We start from the raw sequence: 27,535 nt of genomic DNA on the forward strand, positions 1-27,535 counted from the left end.
AATTGCACATTCATGGACCAAGTTTCTTTCTATGAAAGTATACTATGATTTAATAGGCTTGCGTCATGTTATCAACCCTATGACCATAATAGTACAACAGTTGCTGCTCCAAAGTAATCATGGAAAATAGGAGGTGAAGTTTCACAAAGGAAGTGCTCCTACCAGAAAAAAGAGAAATACTGTAAAGATAAATAAATACCTGTTAACATACAAGTAGAAAGAGAATATATATATAGACTTGTACACAGCTTTCTACATATTTTATATAGTTATATAATGTTAGAGAGGAATAAAAGTGTAATAGAAATAGGACTTGTAGTTAGTACTTATTTCCCATCTTTTCCTGGTCTGCTGTCAGTTCATTTTATGGCCTTAGGAAAATCTTATTCCCTTCTATGATCATTTCTCTCTCCCAAAAATCAAGGTTTGGACTAGATCAGAAGTCAAATTCAATTGCCTATAGGTGCCAAGAATATAACAAGATATATGACATTGGCAAGTTGCTGCTCTCTATGTAGCCTCTCTTAATTTGCATATTGAACAAAAGAAAATAAAAGTGTTCTCACTAGTTTTCTTGAACTATGAAGCCCTCTAGGTGCATATTCCGTTTATAAATTTGGAGGGTTTGACAAAGACAAGCTATATATCCAGTGAATACTCTTATTCTCTCTCACATACTATAGAATTGAAGGAGCTACCAAGTGGGGACTTCAGTTCCCAGCCTTCCTTGCATGTAGGTGGCACGTAGGTCTTGTTATTACCAAAGGAATGTCAGGAGAAATGGTGTGCATCACTTCCAGGTCATGGAATTACATAGTTTCAGATTACTAAATGCATATACTAGGCATATCCTTTCTTTTCCCTTCACTAAGTGCTCACAGATAATAAGTCTCAGGGGATCTAAAAGTCATAAGATGAAAAAAGAACAAGTTCCCAAATCCCACCCTTTAGAACACATACACTGAACAGTAACATAAAAGAGAAATCAGGGGCCCTTGGGTAGCTCATGGGTTAAGACTTGACTCTTAATTTTGGCTCAGGTTATGATCTCAGGGTCGTGAGATGGAGCCCTGTGTTGGGCTCTGTGCGAGAGCATGGAGCCTGCTTGGGATTCTTTTTCTCCCTCCGTCCTCTGATCCACAACCATCCCCCACCCCCCGACCCTGTGCTTGCACACATACTCTCTCTTAAAAAAAAAAGAGAGAAAGAGTGAAATCAGATTATTTTGGGTTAAGCCACTGAACATTTTGTTTTTGTTTTGTTTTTCCTCATAGAAACTATCCCTGCTCTAATATAAAAATAAAATAGGGGTGCCTGGGTGACTCAATCGGTTAAGCATCTGACTCTTGATCTCTAGCTCAGGTCTTGATCTCAGGGTTGTGAGTTCCATCTATATGATGGGCATGAGGCTACCTAATAAATAAATAAATACATAAATAAATACAAAATAAAAGTGGAAGAGAGAAATTGTCTTTACCTTAAAAAATACATAGATGTGCAAATTTGGTGGTAAATGACAAGAAGACGCTTGGCTTATAGTATTTTGGAAACATAAGATAGGTGACCGACTGATAGGGACAATCCCCTTGAGACAACTTTGAACTAAGGTCATGCATGTATTTTTTGTTTTCCTGTAAGGCTGAGGTTCCTGTAGCTGTGGCCTTTTTTCTATTTTATTAATTTTAATTTCCTGAGCAATGACAGGAATATTATGCAGAACAGGCTATAAATAAATATTAGTTTGAATAAGCAAATAAAGGAACAAATACATGAAGGAGGCAGCTGCTAACTGCCATAGTACGTTGCAGTTATTCAATAATGTAGGTTCTCTTTTTTAAATTTTTATTAGATTTTATTTATTTGTTTGACAGAGAGAGAAAGAGATCACAAGTAGGCAGAGAGGCAGGCAGAGAGAGACGGGGAAGCAGACTCCTCACTGAGCAGAGACCCTGATGCGGGGCTCAATCCCAGGACCCTGAGATCATGACCTGAGCTGAAGGCAGAGGCTTAACCCACTGAGCCACCCAGGTGCCCCTGTAGGTGCTCTTTTGTCAGATTTTTCTTTTTTTTTTCAAGAGACACTACAAATGTGAATATTTTATGTTAATTTACAACATTTGCAAACACTCCATAGGCCAAAGAAGTCATTTCCATGAGTTAGTTTCAGCCCACCAGCAGCCACTTTGTGACCTCCAAATGGCATTACTGATTCTCAAACCTGGATGAGCTGAGTGCCCTTGAGAATCCCTTTGGGAGCTTTATGCTAAAATTAAAAAAAAAAAAAAAAAAAGATGTTGGTTCTCTTCTCACCCTGTTAATTAGAATTTGTAGGAGTGAGGCATGTGAATATATATTTTTATAAAGTCCCTCATATGATTTTCATATAACCCAAACTAGAATTAATCCATGAAATAGTGCTAGGAATTACTATATTACATAGCTCCAATTTTTTATGTTAAAAGTTATATTTTCTGACAGAAAACCTAATAAGAAAGCAGGCTAAATTATGATGGAATTTAGACTATTTAGACAAAGAAAGTACTTCTTTATATTATTTCATTAATAACTTATCTTTTTGCATCTCATGAGAATTTTTAGGATTCCTTTCACATCAAGGGTCAACACATACCTAGCCTTCAGAATGTTGCTGTGTATTACAAGAGATATGTTGTAAAAATGCTGAGTAAGTTATCTATAATATATTCAAGTCAATATCTAAAAGAAAGAATGAAACCTCATGTAAACTGAAGGATGAACATTAGTGTTTTCCAATACCTAAAAGTAATAGTTACTAGATTTCATCAACCCACTTTCTTGGCTATGAAACAGTTTTCATCATAACAAAACTAGAGCAACCTAGACAACCTAGAGCAACCTACACTGCCAAAAAAAAATTTGAATATTAATGTGAAAATAGCACCCATTATTAACTGTCAAATATTGATTTGAAATTTTAGTTAGTAGTTTTTACAGAATTTAATCAGACTAAGTTGAAGAATAACTGATTTACACTTTGTCTCACATTAGGGATCTTCCAGTAATGAATTACATATTATCAAATTATTACCGTTGTGTTTATTTAAATGGGGCAATTAATCATTTTTGTTAAATATATTGATTGTGTTATAATCAATTTGTGCATATTTTATCACTGCACTGAAGCTGATCCTGTTGTAGATTACTCTAAATGTGAAACATTCTCTCATTTTATAATTGTTTATTGAGGTCATTGGTATAGCTGGCTAGTATTCCAAGCATAGGAGATACAAATAACAATTACATTTCCTGCCTTATTTGCGTTTATGACGTATCAGATCTTATGGACACTAACCTAAAATTACATAAATAATGATTGAATTACAATTGTGTTGATTGCAAAAAGATAAATTCCATGGGCCTGAGCCCATATATTTTAGGTAAGGATAGTATATAATTTGAGAGGTCAGGGAAGATATAAAAAATCAAATATCAGACTTTAACATTTTATATTTGTGGGGATTTTCAATGTTTTTATAAATTATTTTCTGAGTATAAGCTAGAACATAGACAAGAAGGGATATAGAAAGTACATTTAGAGTGCAATGAAAAAACCCAAGAGAAGATGGTGACTTGCTCAATGAATATAGAAAGATGTTGGCTGATTAAAAAAACAAACAAGCCAGGAAATAAAAGTAGAGGCACTTCCTCAGAGAGGTCTTCACTGAATCTTTCTAAACTAAATTAGGTAACCTCATAATAAAATTTCAAAAGGCACAGCACCTCCCCTTCACATAAAAATTTGTAAAAATATTCTTATCTATCATTACTTTTTAATATATTGTCCTTCAGTAGTTGATAAAGTCCATGACTCCGGTGCCCGTGTTGTTTCTATTTGCTAATGATGTCACTATTCATGTCAGAGGGTTTGGCAAAGAATGTTTTTGGAATAAATCTGTTTGATGTTATTGGGATGATGATCTGGAAAACAGAGAAATAAAAGATAACTTCTAGGTTTCTGACATAAACAGCTAGAAGTGTAGTGATTTATTTTAGGCAAAGAAAGATTATTAGGTCTTTTTTCAATGTCTTGATGTTGAGGGCTCTGAGATATCAAAATGGGGCTATGGAGACAGTTGGAAGTATGAGGCTGTGATTCAAAATAGAGGTCTGAGGTTTATACATATGGGATCTGTCAGCATGCAAACTGTGTAAGAGGGATGTAGACTATGTCATGCAAGCAAATAGTGTAAGAAAAAAAATTCTGGAACAGAATCTCATGAAACTTCAAAATGTAGAGCTCTTAGAAATAAAGTTTGCATTGGAAAGAACATCAATAATTGACAGTCTGACAGGTAGGAAGGAAAAAAAGAATAGTATGCTGTTTCTGAGACTCTACAGGAAGAATGTGTTTGGAAGAGGGGGTCATTAACTGACTTTAGTAACTGTGAGGTCAAGTTTCACAAATACTCATTGGATTTATTTATTTGAGGTCATTTGTCAAAATTCTTGACTTCTTTCCTCTCTAACCCCCATATGCACATATTACCTAAATTGTCCCCACCCATTCATCACCATATACTCATTTATTAAATCCAGAATTCTGAGTGTACTCATTGATCCAAACTTTCTCTACTTCTATGTCCTTGTCCTTTAACAAATCCTGGCCCTTCTACCTTCAGACTATATTTGTATCTCTCCTTTTTATTTGACTTAGCCTACTAGCATTCTAGTTCAAACTACCATTGCCTTTTACCTAGATCAATCCACCTGTCCCTGTCCCTACCCTTGCCCCAGTACCCCTTCCATTCCATTCATCTTTTTTTAAAAAATATTTTATTTACCAGAGAGAGAGAGATCAAGAGAGCGAGCACAAGCAGGGAGAACAGCAGGAAGAGGGAGAGGCAGGCACCCTGCTGAGCAAGAAGCGGGATGTAGGAGTCTATCCCAGGACCCTGGGATCATGACCCGAGCAAAAGGCAGATGCTTAACCAACTGAGCAACCCAGGAGTCCCCATTCCATTCATTTTAAAAGATAAAATCACATGGTATCTCTTCCCTTTTGAAAAATTTTCAGTGACTTTTCTTTATAATTCTAGTAAAATCCTATCTTCCTACCGTGGATTGTAAAGCATTCATGATTTAGAGCCTGGTCTAGCCTGATCTAGACCACCTTTGCAGCCTCTTCTCTTGCACTCACCTGCTTACTCACCAGGCAGTTCCTAGGCCTTTTTTTTTTTTTTTCACCCCAAGAACACAACAAATTCTTCTACCTTAAGGTTTGATCGTGCTGTGCCTTTTCCAGGAATGTTTCTTTTTCAGATAATTGACTTTAGATTCCAGCATATCATTTGTTAAAAACAAAACAAGAGGATAAACAAAGCATTTCCTTTATATTTTAGGTAGGCAACACCACTCTACAGCTAATTGCTTTTCTCTAAAATGTCATCATTATTTTAAAATGTGTAATATTACAGTATTTTTTAACTATTTCCTTTGGTGTCCTGTTCATGGTTGCATCCCCTAATCAATCAATGTTTGCCAGGGAATAAGCATATAATATGTATTTGGTGAAATGAATTGAATTAGTTAGAACAGGGTCATCAAAGTGACGGGAACAACTCTTGTGTTGCAGTGGCTGGAGTAGTGACTGAGAGGACCCATAGAAATAGTTGTGATGGAGAAGGAGACTAGAACAGTAGCTGTAAAGAGCTGTGTTTTCCATAGAAAGATTTTAATGCTCTTTTATTGGATGCTGTAGAGAGGAGTAAGAATATATAGCAGGAATAGGTAATATTGGATAGTGAAAGATTACTGAAAAGGCAAGAGTTGCTGTGATTCAGATACTCGGAGATTAATCATTGATACAAGGACAAATTCCCTCAAAACAGAAGCATAAAAATCGGGAAGGAGATGGTTGGTAGGCATTGTTTATGAACATTTCTATAAATTTTCAGTTAGCTAGTGATTTTACTTCTCATGCTCCTTTTCTTCTTTTTTACTATTAAAATTCTATAGTAACTTCATCATTAGAAAATTTCAAGTTGATAATTTTAGTTCAGTAGGTTAATGGAAAATCTTCCTTATATTGTATTGTAGCTAGTTGCATATACTCCTGACATTAAATTAGTGCAAAACTGTCCTACTAATTCAAATAAAATATATATTCTTTTCCTTATACATTGGTCTCAAAATGCTGGAATATATTAATAAGACATTAAAGAAAGCCATTGTGTTCTGGCTAAATTTGGAAATGCTATTAATTCTCTACCTATAATTTCTACTGCCTGTCAAAACACTTTAGTCAGTAAGTTTCATAAACTGGTTTTCTGAACTAATAAATGCATTTCTCATTATTTTTCAGGTATTGTATATAATTCCTGTTGGCTTCCAATCACATTTTCTCATGCATATATAATCTCATGCCTTAAAAATCTCATGAAATCCTTAAGTGAGAGGTTGTCAACTCTGATAATTGGCAGTAATGCCCTAAATTTTCACTCCTGAATAGGTTATTCAAAATTATAGGGGAAAAATAAATTATAAAAATTTCCTCTGTTTATTTGGATAATTTGGCATAACATAACTTGATTTTTTCATAGGGAAGTTGGTAGGTTCACTAACAGAAGGAGCTAGCCTCATTATTTAGGCTCATTTATGTCTGCCTTAATATGAGCGGAAAATAGTAGATACACCCAGATATCAGGGCTAGGTTTTTACTGGTAAGTTCTGCAGGTTCTTCTGGACTAGAATTGAAGAAAATGTTAAATATGTAGGAAAAACATGGATGTAATAGATGAATTGCAGACCGTTTGCTTGGAAGATTGTGTCACTTGTGTCCATATGTCTCTTCTTAGTGAAGACTCACAAAAGAGCAAATAGCAATGTATCAGAACAAAAAAATCTCATCTGAGTGAGATTAATATAGTACAGAATGACTGAGCCAGTTGTATGGATAGACCTCCTTCACACTTCAAAAAGTCATGACTTTAGACCTCCAAGAACAAATAGGCAGGTCATTTGGTTTGTAGATCACACCCCTTCTTATTTAAGTCTATTCTGGCACTCCCTCTTCATTTTGGTGTTCACCCATCATTTCTAAAAATGAGTGATGGGCAGGTTAGTGAAACAAACTATGCTAACCACTGTTTTAGCTTATTCTAAGGTAACAATTCATTATCTGTGTCCTTTACCACACTTTCTAAATTTTCTTTACCCAGGGCAAATCCTGCAGCTGGGTCAGGTGCCTTGCTTAGTAATACAGCACAGCCCCTAATTATGGAATGGTCTAAACCCTCACTCTTCCTTATCAGACTGTAGTTGTTGCAATTTTCTGTCTGTTTTTTCATCAGGAATGGAAGTACCAAAAGACTTCCATGTAATTTTTAAATCTGTTGTTCCTTGATAACATTCTGTAGCAGCAACCCTATTCCCTCAACATGATCAAAATCAGTAACGTCTGCCATTATAGTAATTTATTTCAGTGTCTACAGTCTACTGGCGTGAGAAGCCCAAAATTACCATTACCACAGTGGTATTACATTCAATAATCCTTACTCTATGCATTTGTGGAAGCATTCTGCTCCTGGGGTCTAACACCAATAGTCCAGCGTTATAGGAAGGGCAAACTCCACAGGGCAGTTACTGGGACTAATGGTGGGAGAGGTCAATTTATTAACTTTCTATTTTCTAGACCCATCTATTCTAGCATTTGGGGATACAGCAACATACATTGGTCTTTGGCTCAATAAGTATACTGTATACTATCCTGGAGGAAAGTATACCAACCCAAGCTGGCACCAGCCCTTCCAAAGGCAAATTTCCATCAGGTTATCTGCTTCTAGATAATGCAGTATACTGCAGTGGATCTCATGGGAATGTGTTTATTGTCATACTTCCTTCACTGTGGAATGTGTTTCTTTGAGACAATGTTGTTCATTATTTCACGTCAATAAATAAAACATGTTATGAAGCCCTAGGATTGTAGAGCTACCAAAGGGACTGCATGCAGGAAAGGCATACTGCCATCTGCAATAAATGTATTTCCAGTAAGGATGAATTGTTGATGCCGAAATTGGAAGGGTTCTGATGGACTTGCTCTTGCTACCCAGTGCTGGTAGTCTCCTTGAAGAAGAGAGTACCATGTTGAGGGCTCAGTTATGTTCTTTGCTGCTGAGAGGTTGGTCTTCAGCAACAGCAGTCTTAGTGAGGAGTCCCTGATGTTGAACTAGTTCACAGCTTCCAATCTGCCACTCTATCCACATCATCCCTAGGTACATTGCAAAGGACATCTCTGTCTTATGGGGGTTTTTAGCAATTTGAATATGGTAGGATTTGAAAATACTTCTCCCTAAAGGCAAAAAATAAACTAGACAGTGAAAACCCTTCAACAGTTAGTGAAATAAAAACAGTAAAAATGGGGAATGTATTAGTCAATTTTTTGTGTCAACTTCTTTGGCTGTGGGGTAACCAGCATAAACATAATCTTTGATGTGTTTGTGTAGATGTTTCTGGGCAAGATTAGCATTTGAGTTTACTATTTACTTAGTAAAGTAAATAGCCCTCCCCAATGTGGGCATCATCTAATTCCTTGAGGGTCTGACTAGAACAAAAGTTAGAGGAAGGAAGAATTCACCTGTTTTTGAATTACTGCTTTACTGATTGAGCTAGAGACCGCTTACATTTTCATCCCTTCGACTGTGATTTACACCATCAGCTAACCTGGTTCTCAGACCTTCAGACTCAGACTGAGTTACACCACTAACTTTTCTGGATCTCCAGCTTACAGATGGGACTTCTTAGCCTCGATAATCACATGAGCCAATTCCTCATAATTATAAATGTCCCTTGCTAACTGTATATCTAAATATAGAAAACAGATCTGGAAGCCAGGGGTCAAAGAGGGATTGACTGCAAGGGCCGCAAGAGAACCTCTGGGGGTGACAAAAATATTTTTATCCTGATTATAGTCATGGTTTCATGAGTGTATGCATTTGTTGAAACTCATCAAATTGTACGCTTTGTTCACACATAATTATTAACCTATTGGTATAAAGGGTGCCTTATAAAAATAACAGTTTTTATTTACTCATTAGTTATAAAATTAAGACACTTTTTGTGGACGTACTGAAAATATACAGTGGCATAAGGAAAATAATAAAGAATATCCAGATGCAATCTATATGTTAGTTTTCCTTTATACTTTTCTGCTACTCATGAATGTGTGTGTATATTTTTTTATAAATCGAAACTTTTACTAAATATACACTCAACTTAATAATAAGCTTTGTGTTCCAGGAAATTTTTGCTTTTGTATGCTCTTAACAGAAAAGTTGCAAGTTCTGTAAACTCAGAAATGAAAATATTTGAAGGAAAACACATCCAAAAACACACGTGGTAAACACAAAGATATTTTCTCAACTGAATCGGGTAATTTAAGCAATAGGATAATTTTTTCCTAGCAAAATGTGAAATGATTTCATTGATGAAGTTATAGTGAGACGGATAATGCATATGCTAGTATTATAAACTGTGAAACATAAAAATATGTAAACAAAAAGAACTTTTTTGTTAATATATAACGTATTATTTGTTTCAGGGGTACGGTTCTGTGATTTATCAGTCTTACACAATTCATAGCACTCACCATAGCATATACCCTTCCCAATGTCCATCACCCAGACATCCCATCCCTCTCATACCCCTCCACTCCAGCAACCTTCAGTTTGTTTTTTGAGATTTAAGAATCTCTTATGGTTTGTCTCCCTCTCTGGTTTCATCTTGTTTCATTTTTCCCTCCCTTCCCCTATGATCCTCTGTCTTGTTTTTCAAAATCCTCATAACAGTGATATCATTGATAATTGTTTTTCTCTGATTGACTTATTTTGCTTAACATAATACCCTCTAGTTCCATCCATGTCATTGCCAATGACAAGATTTCTTTTTCTTTCATGGCTGCATAATATTCCATTGTATACATGTACCACATCTTCATTATCATTCACCTGTTGATGGACATTTGGGCTTTTTCTGTAGTTTGGTTATTGTGAACATTGCTGCTATAAACATTCAGGTGCACATGCCCCTTCAGATCACTACAATTGTTATCTTTGCAATAAATACCTAGTAGTGCAATTGCTGGGTCATAGGGTATCTCTGTTTTCAAATTTTTGAGGAACCTCCCATACTGTTCTCCAGAGTGGCTGCACCAGCTTGCATTCCCATGAACACTGTAGGAGGGTTCCCCTTTCTCCACATCCTCATCAACACCTATTGTTTCCTGACTTAATTTTAGCCATTCTGATTGGTGCGAGGTGGTATCTCACTGTTGGTTTTGATTTGTATTTCCCTGATGCCAAGTGATGTTGAGCACCTTTTCATGTGTCTGTTGGCCATTTAGATGTCTTCTTTGCAGAAATGTCTGTTCATGTCTTCTGCCCATTTCTTGATTGGATTCTTTGTTCTTTAGGTGTTGATTTTGATAAGTTCTTTATAGATTTTAGATAGCAACCCTTTATCTGATATGCCATTTGCAAATATCTTCTCCCATTCTATTGGTTGTCTTTTGGTTTTGTTGACTGTTTCCTTTGCTGTGCAAAAGCTTTTGATCTTGATGAAGTCTCAATAATTCATTTTTGCCCTTGCTTCCTTTGCTTTTGGCGATGTTTCTAGGAAGAAGTTGCTGCATCTGAGGTCAAAGAGGTTGCTGCCTGTGTTCTCCTTAAGGATTTTGATGAATTCCTGTCTTGCATTTAAGTCTTTCATCCTTTTTGAGTCTATTTTTGTGTGTGGTGTAAGGAAATGGCCCAGTTTCATTCTTCTGCATGTGGCTGTCCAATTTCCCCAACATCATTTGTTGAAGAGACTGTTTTTTGTTTTTGTTTTTGTTTTCCCCCTAGACATTATTTACTGCTTTGTTGAATATTAGTTGACCATAGAGTTAAGGGTCTATTTCTGGGCTTTCTATTCTGTTCTATTGATCTATGTTTCTGCCAAAAAGATCTTTCTAATGGTAATTTGTTTATACTACCAAAAGCCATAACACAATTCACATTACCCCTTTAGTTGTTTCACTACTAGTTATTTATGAGTAAAGTATCAGTAATTCAGCTAAAATCTCAGTTAAAAAGATGTTGATATAGTAGTTTTGAAAACAGCAAAAAAATTTACATAACTTAATTGTCCATCAATGTAACAATAATTAAGATGAAGGAATCAGTCACCGTGTGAAACAGAACTTCAGTGTATGTTAAATCTCAACCAGTGTAGATTTTTATATTTGCTTCTCTATTTAAACACTGTAACACACTAAGCCAAGTATAGATTTGAATTATTTACTGCACAACTCATGTGACTTATGTCGTAAGAACACCACATTTAAGTAGCTTTTAATTACTCTATGACTACAAATCTCTTTCTTTCCTAGTTGAATACATGCTGTTTTATTTCTCCTATCCCTGGTAACAAGGCTCTTACCCTTCTGACCTCAAGACTAATCTGAACGGGAGTCAATGATCATATTTATTTACACACAAAAAGTCAATAATTTTAATGTGGGAAGGTACTAGGGTATTGCTGACTAGTGAATACTTCTCTACTTCGTTTTCACAATTCACTTCTTAAAAAGGACAAGGTCCTGTTTCTAATTTCTTAGTGTGTGGTATTATTTCTTCCCAACATTTATGTAAATTGGTTTTATAGAAATATCATATATATTATGAAAGAATCATAATCATAATCATATATTATGAAGGTAATCATATTTCCAAAAACTATTTAAAGGTTTATGAATATCCTTGACATATAATACTAAATTAGAATGGCAACACACAGTTCTGGATCCAGCCTAAAGGAAGGAAATAAAGATCAGTTAAAGGCTGAGTTAAGAAGCAGATACCATAATTAGGGATATTTGGGAAAGAAGTATATATTTATAATTGTGCTTCTTAATTGATTATAGTATTTCTGAATTGCTTATGTGTTTTTTGTTGTTGTTCTTCTCTAGCACACAGCAAAGGTTGGGTAATGTTTGATTTCTTCTGCAAGTACCATCTTTCAACCCCCACTCCAGGATCTAGATTCTGTTAATGCTTATTGTTAATTTGTTCCTTCCAGACATGTTGCTTTTATCAACAGGTTTATCTCATACTTCACAAGTTTTACTATGGTACAAGAAAACACACACTTTACATGATTACATCACTCCTAACAAACATTTATGAAGGGTCTACTATGCTCAGAATGCTACGGTGGTAGATTCTGAAAAGTCATGCTGTCAACAGTGTGTATGAACTAGAGGCAAGTAAAGATTAGAGGAAAAGAGGTAGGAAGCTGTTTTAATAACTGAAATAGAAGATGATAGAGATCAGACTGAGGCAGGACCAATGAAATTGATAAAGTGGAATAAATTAAAAAGACTAATAATGTGTGTGTATATATATGTATATATGCATAAAGTAATCCCTATGTGTCTAAGTGCATATAACTTATTTAGCACTTATTTTATTCTAAGTATGCATATAACTTATTCAATATAACTTAATGCTCATAAAATATGTGTTACATACTATTATCTGTCTCAGTTTAACGATAAGATGAGAAAACTAAAAACATGGAGACATTAATTAATTTCCTCAGGATTATACAGTTGAAAAGTTCTGGAGTCAAGATTTGAAGCCAGACCTTTTTGACCAGAGCCCTTTCTCTGAATCATCATCCCATGTTGACTTGCTTAATAGAAGAAATACAAGATGAAGAGCAAAATGCACAGTTTATTCACTAATAAGAATGAGTGATTAAAAAAATGGACAATTTGTCACAAACATTTAACTTCTAGAAGAAATTATTCCATTACTGTTAAGTTAAACAGGTATGTAAGGGAAAAGTCTACATATTTAAGGGTCACAAGGCTATAGCCAGGATCCAAACCTTTCCAGTGGTGACTTACTCCACCTCCCCAAAAAGTATCTGTGAAAAAACTAGTTAAAGAATTGTTTTAGAAATTAAAGTCCATAAATGACAGTAAATATCCTTACTGCCTGATGAGTGCATTTGCTTAAATATTCATTCTTTTTCATCAAGATTACGAAAATAGCATACTCCTCTAAACTCTGTGTTTTCCACTGACTCCTAGAGAGATAATCAAACGTGTAAAAACAATATCATTATTGTTATCTTGCCCATTGACTAGTAATAAGCTAATGGCTGATGAGTAGCATGTAGTTAATCTTTTCTCTAAATTAATTCATGGGTACAAACATGGTACAGATACATTTCAAACGATTGCTCCTGGCAGTCAGTGTTCTCGTGCATTTTGTATCATAACCTGATGTGTTCACATTAGACCTCCCTAACACCTACCACCAAGAAGAAGGCCAGCAAATACTGTGAATTTCACAGAAGTATGAAATTTCCTTATAGTAAAATAACTCTCTAGAGAGATTTTAAAAGAATGTCCAAACCCTTAATATAATTTGAGCACAAACCAGGCTCTATTTGTGCAACTGTCACCTCTGCTATAAACAATAATATCATAACCTGTTTCCAGGGGCCCTCTCTCTGATTCTAAATTCTGCCTCTGGGCTGACCTAGATTTCCTGAGAATACCTTGTGTGTGCTGGTTTGCCTTGCTCTTCCTTCCCAGAGTTTTAGAGTTGTTTGTTCCTAATGCCTGCCTATTTGCTTACATTGAATTTCCCCTCCTAGTTTAGTATCTTCCAGAACACCAGACTGGAGTTACATGTGTTATCAGTACTCTGGGCAGAGAGCTATAGTGAACACTATTTTCTTACTCGTAGTAACTGTTTGCCATTTAATTTTAAATCTACCTTCTGGCCTTCTAGAACCTGTCTAAATCTGTCGGCCACAAAGAACACGGTGCATTATCACCTCTTCACAGCCTTCATCACAGTTAGGTGCTTGAGGCTATTGGATGTCGTACTCTCTCGGCCTGTCTCCTAAAAACCCAGTCTTCCTTTCTTGTTTTCATTTTTTCTACTTATTTATCTATCAGAGCAGTGTTGTACAGGATGTGGTTTGTGAGAGATCCAAGCCTGGGGCTCCAATTAGAAAGGGTTGAATGAAACTAAAAGCCAGATAACTGCAGCTTGTCTACCATTAACATCTTAGGCTCCAAGTGTTCAGTGTTGAATAGGTAAGAAGCCTGAAGGGGGGAAAAAGGAATATTTGTTTAATCATCGTCATATGTAAGTTAGGCAAATTTAACTGCTCCCGTGTATGCTTCACAAAGAAATTTGTGTGTAGATCCAGCCCCATTACTACCATACTACAAATAAGGCATATTCTGTTATACTTATCTCTCCTCTTACTAGTTTAATTTTTTTAATCTTCTGAAATAAAAATTATGGCACTTACTGCATAATGCAACACCTTGAAAACAATGAGAAGCTTTTATAAATATGAACCCAAGTGTGTCTACTTGGATGATTTTCAATTATGATTCTCACACTATACAATAACATAGAAGAACTTTATTTTATTTTTTTAAAGATTATTTTGGAGAGAGAAAGTGTGTGTGTGCATGAGCAGAGGGAGGGGCGGAGGGAGGAAGAGAGGGAAGTAGACTTCCCGCTGAGTGGGGAGCCTCACTCAGGGTCCTAGGAGCCCGAGGTCATGACCTGAGCGGAAACCAAGATTCAGGCGCTTGACTGAGGCAAGCAGGCACCACTTTATTTTTAATTATTCTTTGTGTGTCTGACTTTCATCTTATTTGTGTAGATAGTGCTTTAATATAAGAAGTATTTGCATAGACACCACCTCCTGTATATTAAAAGTCAATGAAAAAATGTAAGTAATATGTATAAGTCAGGGCTCTCCAGAGAAATAGAACTATATTTTCATCTCTCCTTCTATATCTATCTATCTATCTATCTATCTATATCTATCTATCTATATATCATCTATATAAGTATATCCAAATATGAGTGTATATGTACATATGTGTATAGATACAAAAAAAAAGAGATAGAAATAAAGATGATAGACATTGGGAGATTGAGAGAGAGAGAGAGAAATTTCTTTTAAGAAATTGACTTATGTGAATATGAAGGCTTGATAAATCCCAGATCTACAGGGTAGGCCAGCCGCTGTAGATTCAGGGCAGAGTTGGAATGCAAGGGCCATCTGCTGGCAGAATTCCTCTTTGCAAAGGGGTGGTCAGTCTTTGTTCCCTTAAAGTCTTCAACTGACTAGAAGCAGCCCATCCACATTATAGAGGGTTATGTGCTTTATTCAAAGTAAATGTTAGTCTCACCCAAATAAATGCCTTCACAGTAACATCCAGAATAATGTTTGACTAGATATCTGGTCACTGTGGCTCAGTCAAGTTGACACAGAATTAACCATCATGCACACCGTGTACATTTTAGATAATAATAAGAAAAATAATAATAAAGATAGAATACATTCATCAGGATTCTTATATTATTTATTATAAGATATGGTACACCTAGTTTCCACCTTAACTTCTAGCATTTTTTTTTCCTTACAGAAACATTTTTTGGTTACTTTATATTCTGTAAAGGTTTCAGTTCAGTTCGACTAAATTAAACACATGCCCACAAGCAATATAAGGTAAAGTCAGAGCTTATATTTTTCATTATTAAGAAGGGAGATGATGTCTCTCTCTCCTCATAATTTTCAACAATTTGCCAAATTGCAAAATGCATTAAAATATTCTTAGATATTGCCAAAATCTTCAACTCATCTAGACCTACTAACTTTAACTGGCTCTTGATAAATTAAACAAGCTGGGGAATACATCCATTTCCCTTGTGAGGTAGTTTTTAAATACCATATCCCTTGATCATTTTCTTGAGAAACAGTGTACATTTTCTGTAGATCTTTACTATAACTTAATGAATTTATGGAGGAACTAATACTAAATACCAAAATTTAGCATATGTTCTTTTAAGTGAAGCTTTTTATTCTAAATCTCATTTTAATTTTTCTGCTTAAATGATGAAATTGAGATGATTATTTCTAAAGTCCCTTATGTCCCCAGTGTTCTATACTTCATTATCTTAAACATCAAACTAGGTATCATGCCATAGAACATACGGTTAAGCCTGAGGTGCATGGTAATAATAGCTGCTGTTTGTTAAGGACATTAGTAGATGCTTTATACACACACACACACACACACACACACACCCCAGATATATATATCTGATAATATATTCAGCAAGTCTATGAAGTAGGTATTATTCCCTCTGCACGGTTAAAGACTCTAGGGTAATATAAATTACCATTGTCCCATGACGAACTTTTTTTTTTTAAGATTTTATTAATTTGACAGAGAGCGGGATCACAAGTAGGCAGAAAGGCAGGCAGAGAGAGAGAGAGAGAGAGAGAGAGGAGGAAGCAGGCTCCCTGCTGAGCAGAGAGCCCAATGCAGGGCTCGATCCCAGAACCCTGAGATCATGACCTGAGCCGAAGGCAGAGGCTTTAACCCACTGAGCCACCCAGGCGCCCCCCATGACTAACATTTTTCATGGTAACATAATAATAGGTATCATAACCAGCCTAAGTTAATTCTGTCTCTGAGGTTGTAAAAACTGCAATAGACTTATTTACCTGACAGTTTTGGGTCACTTTGTTTATGTAAGCACTATTAGTAGGGTTGCCGGATAAAACAGAAGATATCTGGTTAAATTTGAACTTCAGATAACAATGAATAATAATAATGTAAGTAACAGACCTTCACTTAAAAATTATTGTCTGATGTTCACATTTTACTGGTCACCTTGTATTTTATTTGCTAAATCTGATAATCATTAATATGAGTTAAAATTATTTATGATGTGGAATCAGTAAGTATATATTCTTATATACTTAAATAAAATATATATTTTATTTTTTCCAAGTTTTTAAGTACTATGCAACGATACAGCCACAATTCTACAGTTGATCTTAACCAAAAGGCCAAGAAGCAATACAATCACAATTCTTTGAATCATTGAATCCCTCTTGTGCTCATAACTCCGTGCATTCCATTTGTTTCTTCCCATATTCTTTGATCTCATTTCCTTGTCTCATTTACTTCTCTCAGATTTTTCATGGAATGTCTCTAATATTTTAAATATTGCCAATCAAGATGATTGCTCCTTTCTCTCTAGTTGCTGAACTGATCAATTGTGTGAAAACTTATTTTTAGCATTTATCAAATAGATTAATTACTGCTGAATATTTAGGTTTTTTTTTTTTTTTAATAACATTTCATTTTGGCACTTTACCATACACTCGATGTGGTCAGAAAGCTGATCTCTGAAGAACTGAGGAATATTAGGATCACTATTTATAAATGGATTGGTGGCTTTAAAATACATAGCAATTAACTTTTATTTGAAAGTTCAGACTACTCAGAAGTATCAGGAGGAAATTAAGTTATAAAATAAATTATTATTTTTGGCTCAGTTGTGCCCTAATAATAGAAAACAGTTCTGCAACAAATTGAACATTCATGTGTAATCAGATTTACAAATTTTAGTTTTGGTCAAGGCACTTTGGAAGAATGACTGTATTTGCTTGTGTGGGACCCTTGGTTGGTAGAGTATCCTCTATAAGGGACTACTTATTAAAGTGTTTTAGTTTTATCCTGAATTGTATATAACAGGTGTATCTATATTAGTTTTCTTCTATATTCAATCAATCATAACCATGTTCCTAAAGGGACATTAGATTTAGATTTCCTGGGGCGCCTGGGTGGCTCAGTGGTTTAAAGCCTCTGCCTTCAGCTCAGGTCATGATCTCAGGTTCCTGGGATCGAGTCCCGCATCGGGCTCTCTGCTCGGCAGTGAGCCTGCTTCCTCCTCTCTCCCTCTCTGCCTACTTGTGATCTCTGTCTGTCAAATAAATAAATAAAATCTTTAAAAAAAATAGATTTCGATTTCCTTATGAATAAAAGGGAACAGAAGTCAAAGTATTAGATATTTCCTGGGAGTTTTAATCCAGAGTATGCATTTAATATTATTCATGGAAAATATATATTATCATCTTAAATTAAAAAAAATTATAATCTATCCTAAATAATCCTTCCAGTACCAAAGCACATCTATTGACCTCTCATTACTACTGGTTTTCCTGAATCTGAGACCCATGTAACTCATATAGTCCTAGTAACCTCACTTCCTTAGACAACATTCATAGACTCTCTTTTATACACACATTCAGATTGCCTTGGAAAACATCAAAATTTATTTCAATAACCCCAAGATTTATAGAAAACTCAAGTTTCCTAGGCCATCATTCACCTTCATGCTTCATCACATAGATAGGATTTTACATGGACTTAAACCCTTCCCATCTGAAACTCACAGTTTCCAATCACCAAAATCTCCTCTCTCAGTGATGTCCTGGCTCTGTTCCATTTACCTACTTGCTTGAAGTGATAACAGCCTATCTCTCTTAGCATGGTTGATTCCTCTTCAACCCTCCTCATTAGTAGGTTTTTTTTTTTTTTCTTTCCTACTCCCCAGGCTAATGTTTCTAGAGACAGATTGTATTTGCCCTTTGGTCCTCAGTGTCACTTTTTTATAATTATTTTACAATCCCTTTAAAACTCTTCTCTTCATCTGAAGTTCATTGTAACAACATCACCTATTGCATTTTATAGTTCTTTACAAACTACCACCTCATTTCTCGTTTCTTCAGTACCTTGGTAACTTAGTGTTACTAAACTGGAGAACAACAACAAAACTTACTGTTCTTTTTAAAATTTTTTTACATAAATACTATTTTTTGGTAATTCCTACATCTTACTAGAAGTTGCTTCTGATATCTCTATCTTTTCAGTTCATTTACTCTAGTACTACAACTCCAAAAAATTTAAATCTACCAACTTACTTAATCCATTGATTTTACCAATTTCTTGTTAATCTTTATTCCCCCTATGGCCTCAATTCACTCTTTTTTTTTTAAGATTTTATTTATTTATTTGACAGACAGAGATCACAAGTAGGCAGAGAGGCAGGCAGAGAGAGAGAGAGAGAGAAAGAAACAGGCTCCCCGCTGAGCAGAGAGCCCGATGCGGGGCTCGATCCTAGGACCCTGGGATCATGACCTGAGCTGAAGGCAGAGACTTTAACCCACTAAGCCACCCAGGCACCCCCTCAATTCACTCCTTATCTGGTTTACATTGGAGAAGTCATGTCTTTAATTAACTCCTTATATGCACTTCAGTCTTTCTGGAGACTCACACTTTCTATTGTACATGAATGAGAAAACCCTGAGTCTAACTCTCTATTTCATATCTTCATCTAAATATCTAAATATATGTGTGTAAGTACAAAACTGCATTGTCTAATGTCAATTTAAATTAATGACCACACCATCAAGTTGGCCGTTGATATTGTTTAGCAAAAATATGCTTTTACAGAACTAGTTCACTGTCTCATCTCCTCAAAGACTATTTTACTTGCTGTGTCCTCAGACTTCATGTTCTTCTTATTTCTCACTTTCAAAGAAAGAAAATAAAAACTATCAAGAGCGAATACCCACCACTCCCACCAATAAAACTCTCAACTGTCCCAGATTTTACTTCCCATATTTTTCAAAGGCTAAAGAGCTGGTGGCCAGATGCACTGGATTCCCTTATTTCTTAACTCTTCATACACTCCTCTTGCAATTGTCTGTTCTTTTTTTAATTTTATTTTTAAATATTTTTAAAGCTTTTATTTATTTATTTTAGGGACAGAGAGAGAGAGAGCGTGAAGGGGAGGGGCAGAGAGAAACCCAACCAGACTCCTCACTGATTGTCGAGACCAACATGGGGCTTGATCTCACAACCCTGAGATCATACCTGAGCAGAAACTAAGAGGCGGGCAGTCAACCGATTGTACCTCCCAAGCACTCTTGTTCTTTCTTCTTAGTCATTGATTCTTCCCTCCCTACCCCCATCAGCATATGCCAGAGGTTTTCAAAATTTCTCAGTTCATGCTGCTCTCAGTGCCTCACTATTGTTTTCCGAGCTCCCAAACCAAAACAGATACTTAACCATTTCTTTTACCAAGTATTTTAGTCTACATAAGCTCATCAGTGTTCATATCCTAAAAATCTAGTACCCTATAAAATGACAGCTCCATTTTACCTATGGGTCAGGCCCCAGATCCTGACTTCTTCCTGTGAAACTCTACATCCAGATCTATTGGCCTAACCTGATCAAAAACCATGGTCTCTAATTTCACAGATCTAGAATCTAACAATTTCTCACCAGTTCCACCACACCACTCAACTTCAAGCCACCAGTACTTTTCATGTGGATTATTACAAAAACATCTTGCTTCCATTATTGCCCTCTACAATCTATGTAACAAGAGACCCTTTAAAACCTGAATTAGATTATGACATTTTTCTCTTTGAAACAATTTGAAGGCTTATTATTTCACTTAGACTAAAATTAAAAATTGCATGATCCACCCAATACTTCTTTATCCCTTTGATGTCATCTCCAGCCAGTTTCACTCTTTTAGATGTGTTAGCAGCCTTCTTTATGTTCCCCAAACATACAAGCATGGCTCCTTGAAAGCTCTTGCACTGCTCTTCCTTCCTGAACTACTCTTGTCTTAGAAAGTTTTACTTACTTCCTCACTTTCTTCTAGTCTTTACTAAAAATGCCTTTTAGCAAAGACACCATCTAAAATAGTATACTACTTATCAGTCACCATCTTTTTACCCTGATTTTTCTTCACTTATCCCTACTAATCACCACATAAAATAATGTTTATTTATATATTGTCGCTACCTCCATTAAGAATGAAAATCTTTTGAAAACACAGGCTTTTTTAAAAAAATATTTATTTGAGAGAGAAAGAGAGAGAACACGAGTGCAAGGAGGGGCAGTGGGAGAGGGAGAGAGATTCCTCAAGCTGACTCCCTGCTGTGCGTGGAGCCCATCACAGTGTTCAGTCCCAAGACCCACAGATCATGACCAGAGTCAGCTGCTTAACTGACTGAGCCTCCCAAACATCCCTGAAAACAGAAGATTTCTTTTTTTTTAAAACTACTATATCCTGGTTCATATTGTATTTTCAATAGGTATTTTATATATAAATAAGTAGGCAAATTAATTTGTTATAAAACATTCTGAAGCCATATTATGATATGGTAGAATAAGTTGTGGTTGAATAGAAATACTTGGCAATACCATGTCAGTTGTACTTTATAAATACTTTAGAGAAATAGGAATTGACCTTGTTTGACTTATGAAGTATTCTCAGAATGAGTAGTTCTTCACAGTAAACCAAGATGTCATTTCAGTTGTATTAGTTCCTATGAGACAATGAGGATTTATATTGCTAGAGCATAGAATGAAAGGTAAATGGTGACCTGGTAGAGGCAGAAGTGAGGCCAATTCATGAATGGCTTCATAGCCATAATTGTATTTTGCTCTTCAATGTCCATTTCTCTAGGAAATCTAATTGTATATCATGACAAGTTGTGCAGGAATCCATTTTATAATGTTCTTTTCTTAATCAGGCTAAATTGAGTGTCCATCACCTATTTATGAAAATAAATAATGCATTTTTATGTTTTTAGGCACTGTTACAGGTATTTTCCATTCAGATGCCCATGAACTTTGTGAAATCCTGTTTCCCAATATTTTATATAGCAAAACCATATAACAAATTTATCAGTTATTTCAATGAGAGTAATTAAGTTTTCCATTCCCATAATTAACAACACATAGCATTCTGGATAATGTGTTTTCATGATCATGGCTAATTGTATCCATCTGCTAATTTTTAATGAATTTGATGGAATGTATGCAGAAATTAATTGACAATAAAACATGTAAATGTATTAGGTGAATTCAATTCAATGCCATTAGTTAATTGAGTTTTACTATGCAAATATATTTAAAACACTTTAATGATTACTATTTTACCTACAGGTAAGCTCATTCACCTTAATATTTCAAAGCAATATGACTGAAGAAATTTTGAATTAATTGCTGTAGCTTAATAACTGTAGCTTAAAAATAACAAAAAGTTAATGGATATTTTTTAAAAAATCTTAGTAATGTTGAAGAAATGAAAATTAAAATAACAATAAGATATACAGTATTAGTGGAAAAGTATATTACACAATTTGGAAAGTATAAGATGTAGGGCCACCATATAAAGTGTGCAGATTGTTTATTTGTTTGAAGGTGTCAGACCAAGGAGACAACCTATGCTTTTTGCTAAGCCTCCTGTCCTGGGCAGGGCTACATCTATCTAGAAGAAGTGGTGTGTTTTCTTAATTCATATAAAGTTGCTGTGTAGGCTGGTGAAAGCATCTATCAATATTTTAAAAATTAATGCCATTAGAACTAGCTTTTCTACTTGTAGAAATCTATTCAGTAACATTCTAGTTACATGTTGTTTGTTGAAGAAATACTTCTAATAAAGAATATAAGGGGCAATTGAAGTACCCATCAATAGAGGAATAATTAAATAAACTATGTTGTACACTGGTCATATGTATTATTATGCTGCTTTTAAAATAAGTTAAACCCTAAAGTATTACTAGTAGAAGATATTAATGGTATTACCATTAAATGATAAAGTTATATACACCATATTAAAAACCATAGTTTCATGTACATTTTACTGTAGTCATCTGTACACAGAGGTGTATATGATGTGTGTATTCAGTTTTAAAGAATCCTTGATTCTAAGTTGTGCAATCTGAGGTATTTTTTTAAAAAAAGGAGCATAGGGAAGTAAACTATTCTTAAGTATATTAAAGTTCAAGTAAATTAAACATCTGCTTGTAGACTTTTTCTTATACTTTAAAACATGAAAAGTAGATCTTGGTGAAAGAATATGTAATTTCTGCTTTATTAGAAGGATACATAAGAAAATACAAACTTTAGTAAGAGTAATTACTTTTGGTCATGGAAGCAAACAGATAACGATGTTAATGCTTCTACATTTTGATACACTTACATATTGGTGAGGTTTTCTGCATGGGTTGTATATAACTTTTTAAATCATTTTAATACACAAAATAATGCAGATTACTTAATTGTTTAGGGAAATTGAAATACTTTGTAATCACCTTAGGACAGACCATGGAAATAAAAATAATAATCAGGGTATTCTGAAATATGTAATAATTAGGTTTAAATGAATGCTTATAAGTTAATATTAGTCCTGTATCACTAATTCACAATTTAGTAAATAATATTTTTTAGGGATATTATGTGCTTAGCACTCTTTCAAGCAATGCGATCTAGTAGAGGATAAAATTTATATCCTTCTTTCACTCATGAAAGTTATTTTAGAGAAATATTTATGCATAATTATAAATGAAGCAGAATTTTATCTCAAGACTATTTGACTTATTGTAGAAAGGTGCTGTGTTAGGCAATCTTGAAATCTTGAATGGTTTCCCAAGCGCAGCAGATGTTGAAATAAAATGAATAATAAATTTATAATCAGTGTAAAACTTAAAATCTGTGTTGCTGAAAAATTTCTGTAAGATTTGTTTATAAATATGTTACATTAAAGTGGAAATAAATAATGTAGAAATAGTTTACATAGAAAATAATAAAACGAGAATCTTAATAACTAAGGGAAACAATATTTAATCAGAAGAAACCACTTACCATTAAATGATTCATTAAATAAGAAAAAAGTGAAGAAAAGTTATTAAGTCAGAAAAATACAAAAGTTTGAAAGTTCCCGTCCCCAGAAAATCTGGGGAAAAGTAGCAAAGAAAGAAAGAAAAGGAGAGAGAAAGGGAAAGTGGGGAGAGAGAGAAAAAAGGAAAGAATAAAAAGAAAAAGAAAAAAAGAGGATGGGAGAAGTGAGAGAGGAAGAAGGAAAGGAAGGATGGATCCTGGATACAGAAGGTAAATAATAGCATTTTAAACTAGATTGAAGGTTTGAATTCTTAAAATAACAAAAGATTTCTAACATGTCATGAAAATTATATTCATTGTGAAGAAATAAATAGAACTATTGTAAGAGATAAAAGAGATTTTTTTTAAATAGGAGAAAAACTTGGAAGAAATAGTAAGATATGAAAATTATCAGCAAATAAAAATATTAAGTATCACCCAAATTTTAATGTATAATTCTCATTAAACATTAGATTTAAAAAACATAAATAAATACAGAGACCAACCAAACATGGGGAGAAAGGAAACAAGAATTTCAAATAAAGTGATTAATCCAGTCAATAGGCCAAGGCAGAGATATTTAAGGCCACAAGAATATCTTTATAAAGATTAATAGGTCATTTGAAATGCAGTATTTGTTTGTAATTAACATTTTTAGAAATTAATATAGTTCCCATAAATGATCTAAAGCTATCAAATCAACAGAGTATCTTTTTAAATTTTTAAATTATTTTTTAATTTTAGTATTGTTTTTTGTTTTGTTGGTTGGTTGGTTTTTTTTTTTTTTTAGAGAGGGAGAGAAGGAGAGAGAAAGGGGCGGAAGGAGAGAGAGAATCTTAAGGAGGCCCTATGCCTAGTGCAGGACTGGATCTCAGAACCATGAGATCATGACCTGAGCTGAAATTAAGAGGCAGACATTTAATCGGCTGAGCCACAGGCACCCTGAGAACATCTTTTTTAAGGGTGACTCATTAAGGAAGTCACCTTAAAATTTTAGTCAATAAAATATAACTATTCTCACAACTACCACATGACTTTTTTTTCTAGAAGATATCCCTAAATGAAATACATGAAGAAAATTTATAATGTGCATTTTTCCTGCACACACACACACTCACATACACACACACACACACACACAGAGGAATGTGTGAATGTGTGTGTGTATGTGTGTTTGTGAGGCAACAAAACTATAATTTGTAAATGATTTCATACTTATCCTTGAAAAAAAGTTTAATATGAAAACAGTACCTATTTTAAACCAATGAAAGCTCCCAAGATGGTCTCTAGTTACTTTGTGTCTGGAGTACATTTTGAAATCTAAAATAGCAGTGAAGGAAACACACCTAATTTATTTCAGACATCAGACCACTCTTCAAGAACTATCATGATATTCCCCTATGGAGTATTTTTCCAATAATAATGATTAAGAAATGACAACTTATTTTTATAGCTCTTTACCATTTAAAACACATAATAACCCCCTCCATTTTAAGGTTTAGAACTGAAGCTTAGAGAATAACTTGCTGGATGCATACAAATTAGTAACACCAAAGTCAGTGCCCTCTCCATTAAAGCATGTTTAGAAAGTCAATTATGTCTATTTTCGTTCTTTAGTTTTTAACATGCAATAATTCATTAAATGCTGTGGTAATGCTGTAACAAAGCTTGTGTGTTATAAATTTATTACCTCTTGTATCCCAAGCCGTCCTTTCGAACTCTTCCTTGATAATGGAGGTAGTTATGTAAATCTTTCTCCTTTGCCACCTTCCACTGTGTTAAACATGTTAGTAGAGGGTGCTAGAGAGACGCAGGAGGAGGAAGGGACTTTCTCCACCTGGTAGCTGTTTATCTCACTTGCCAGATTTCTACAGTGTGCTTTTCCCAGCAGTTGGCTAGAGTTTGCACATTTCTCTCCATCTCTAGAGTTCTGTAAAGCACATTTTTTCCAGCATTTGGCTGAAAACAGTGTGTGGTTTTCTCCCCTGTGAGTTTCTTGAAAGGTGCAGCTTTCTCCAGCACCTGACATGAGCACAGTGTATTTTCTCGAGCATTCAGCTGCGATCCGTCTTTGCTATCTGGTTCCTTCATAAGCAAGAAGATGCACCCATCGCACAGCAAATCCCTCTGACATTTCCTTTGGCAGCTTTCTAGTGGAATGCTGCAGATAGACAGACTAGCTAGCATCTCTACAGGTGAGTTTACAGTGAGGGTTTTTTGTTTTTTTTTTAATTTGTTTTTTAGAGCAGTTCACAGCAAAACTGAGAGGAGGCACAAAGCTTTTCCATATGCTTCTGCCTCCATACATGTACAGCCTCTGCCATTATCAACAGCCCCCACCAGATTGGCACATTTGTTATCACTGATGAACAAACATTGATACATCATAATCACCCAAAGTCCATATTTTACATCAGGGTTCATTCATGCTGTTGTAAATTCTGTGGGTTAAGACAGATGTATAGTAGCACGTACCTACCATTGGTGCATCATACAGAGTATTTCCACTGCCCTAAAAATCTTCTGTGCTCTGCCTTTTCATCCCTCTACTCCTCCCCATGACCCCAGGCAACCACTGATCTTTTTACAGTCTCTGCACTGTCTCCATACCTGGAATCGCACAATATATAGCCTTTCCAGATTGGCTTCCTTCAATTAGTTATACACATTTAGTTTTCCTCTGTCTTTTCATGTCTTTGTTGCTCATTTGCTTTTAGTGCTGAATAATACTCCATTCTGGATATGCCAGAGTTTATTTATCCATCCAACTACTGAAAGACACCCTGTTGCTTCCAAGTCTTGGCAATTATGAATAGAGCTGCTATAAATATCCATGTGCAGGTTTTTGCCTGGACATAACTTTCCCACTCCTTTGAGTAAATACCAAGGATCATAATGGTAAGAGTTTGTTTAGTTTTGTAAAAAAAAAAAAAAAAAAAAAAAAAAATCTCCAAATTATTTTCCAAAGTGTCTGTGCCATCTTGCATTTCCACAAGTAATGCATAAGTGTTCTTGTGGTTCCACACCCTCACTGGTATTGGTGTTGTCAGTGTTCTGAAATTTGGTCATTCTAGTATGTGTATAGTCATATCTCATTTTAATTTGCATTTCCTTGATGACATTTGATGTGAAGCATCTTTTCAAACGCTATTTGCCATCTGTATATCTTCTTTGGTGAGGTGTCTGTTAAGCTCTTTATTTTTTAATAATTCTCTTTACATTGCCTATTACATCGAAGTTTTTAATTTAGCAAAGTCCAACTTATCATTTTTTTCTTTCATGGATTATGCCTTTAATATCGTGTGTAAAAATCATTAGCATACCGAAGATTACCTAAGTTTTCTCATGTGTTATCTTCTGGGAGTTTTCTCATTTTTCATTTTATACTTAGGTCTATAATAGTTTTTAAGTTGGTGTTGGTGTCATTTTTTTTTCATGTGGATGTCTAGTTTTTCCAGCAGCATTTATAGAAAAGACTCTCTTTCCTCAAATGTATTACCTTGCTCCTTTATCAAAGATCAATTGACTGTATTGATGTGGTCCTATTTCTGGGCTCTATATTCCATTCAGTTCATCTATTTGTCTCCCCCCTCCCCCAACACCATACTGTCTTGATTTCTGTAGCTTTATAGCAAAGGATGAAGTTGGGTAGTGTCACTCCTCCAACTGTGATCTGATCTGCTCTTTGCATATTATTTGGGCTATTCTGGTTCTTTTTCTTCTCCATATAAAGTTTAGACTCAGTTTGTCAACATCCATGAAATAATTTGCTGGGATTCTGAATGGGATTTCATTGGATATGTAGATCAGATCAGGAAGAACTGACATCTTCAAAATATTGTGTCTTCCTACCTATGAACATGGAATATCTCTCCATTTATATAATTCTTCTTTAACTTCATTTGTCAGAGTTTTATAGTTTCCCTCATATACATT

The sequence above is a fragment of the Lontra canadensis genome, unplaced genomic scaffold (genome assembly GCF_010015895.1).
Source record: "Lontra canadensis isolate GAN:19392208 unplaced genomic scaffold, GSC_riverotter_1.0 scaffold33, whole genome shotgun sequence".
NCBI classification, from domain to species: Eukaryota; Metazoa; Chordata; class Mammalia; order Carnivora; family Mustelidae; genus Lontra; species Lontra canadensis.